The 1,858-nt window shown below is 39.2% G+C and overlaps 1 long non-coding RNA gene across 1 annotated transcript in view; it reads right to left on the reverse strand.

The window, feature by feature from the left end:
* Positions 1-544: 544 nt before the first annotated feature.
* Positions 545-1,858, reverse strand: part of LOC116092563 — a 7,242-nt gene continuing 5,928 nt past the window's right edge. Inside the window, exon 2 of the long non-coding RNA XR_004119330.1 lies at positions 545-941. This is a non-coding gene — a long non-coding RNA (uncharacterized LOC116092563). The remainder of the gene's footprint in view (positions 942-1,858) is intronic.

Genomic DNA, 1,858 nt, shown 5'->3' on the forward strand with positions numbered 1-1,858 from the left:
AGGGATGCCATGGCTTCCTGTGCTGTGTCAAACCACTGGTGTGCCTAGCCCAACTAAATATATATATATTTACATACATATATATAAATATAAATACATACATATAAATATATATATGTGTGTATATATATATTTGTGTGTATAAATATATGTGTGTATAAATATATATGTGTCCATGTATGTATTTTTTTTGTTTGTTTATTGCAAATTTTGACATCTTCATTTTCCTATAAGAAACATTTTATGGGACCTAGAGAGATGACTCAGTAGTTAAGAACATTTGAATCTCTTTTAGATGATTCAAATTTGGTTCCCAACACCCATGTTGGGCAACTTAAAACTGCATGTAACTTCAGCTCCAGTGAATCTGATGCCCTCTTCTGGCCTCTGAGGGAACTTGAATCCATGTGGCACACACCACACCACACACCACACACACACACACACACACACACACACACACACACACACACTGTACATAAATACATCTGAAAAAAGGAAATAATTTATGTCTACATATAAAAAAGTATGCAGATCTGTTTGGTTTGTAGATTCAATTCTTTAGATTTAACATTAACAAATTTTATTAATTGCTTAAATACAATGATCACTGTACTGGTCATATATTTAGATGTGACAGCTTACCCCCAACTCTAGCAGCATGAAGCAAAGTGTGAATCAGAAACTAGATGCAGCGTGGCTGGTGGTCTCGGTGGCTGACTCTCCATCTATCGATGGCTGACTCTCCATCCATCGGTGGCTGACTCTCCATCCATCGGTGGCTGACTCTCCATCCATCGGTGGCTGACTCTCCGTCCATCGGTGGCTGACTCTCCGTCCATCGGTGACTGACTCTCCGTCCATCGGTGGCTGACTCTCTGTCCATCGGTGGCTGACTCTCCGTCCATCGGTGGCTGACTCTCCATCCATCAGTTGCTCACCTGCAGTGGTAGAGTCTGGTTCACCCAACTTGAAATGTTTCCCAGGTCCATAGCTACCGTGCTCACAGGTATCATCGCTTCTGTCTTGTTTAGGTTTGGACTGCCAATCTCAGCTTGCTGCACTGGGCAATGAACAGTGTGTGTGTGTGTGTGTGTGTGTGTGTGTGTGTGTGTGTGTGTGTGTATGTTCTAGTCTCTTGGCTTTATACAGAGAGTAAATTACTGGTTTGCATTATAACTGTGCTCAACTTTCTTGAGCAATTACATTTGTCTCCATGAGTTATTGACATTACCAAATCATTCAAGTCTCCAAGAGATTAGTAAAATTATGTAAGTGCTATGCAGAGGAAGTAGACACTTCTAGAGTTTATTTTTCTAGTTTAATCAGTAAACGATCAAGAGACAGAACTGGAAAGAGAAATATTAAAAACTGATTAAATGTTCGTGTGATTTAAAAAATCTGTGCTGAGACCACGAAGACAAATCACAACATACTTAGCTCTCAGACATGTCCACGCCTCAGCTCTCGGACATGTTTCTGGAAACAAGACTCGAATGGCTCATTTTACATCATTTGAATTAACAGGCATCTACCTATCTAGGTGTGTCAACTCAACCACAGGCTGTTGTTTTTGATACTGGAGCTATCATTTATAAAATAAAATAATTTTTTTCAGAATAAAACGAATGAAAGAACATTGATATTATTTTCCTTGGTTCCTCAACTTTTCTGGCTTTTCTCATTGAGTAAAATTCAGAGGAAAAGATTGTTTTCCTTCATGGAGAATTTTATTGGTTTGCATCCAGACAATAGATACCTCATTAAATGTATCAGAAGAGTCCATCAAAAACAATGGCTTTTCCTCAGTGGGCTTCGGCAGCAGAAGAGTCCATCAAGAACAATGGCTTTTCCTCAG

The sequence above is a fragment of the Mastomys coucha genome, unplaced genomic scaffold, assembly GCF_008632895.1.
Source record: "Mastomys coucha isolate ucsf_1 unplaced genomic scaffold, UCSF_Mcou_1 pScaffold15, whole genome shotgun sequence".
NCBI classification, from domain to species: Eukaryota; Metazoa; Chordata; class Mammalia; order Rodentia; family Muridae; genus Mastomys; species Mastomys coucha.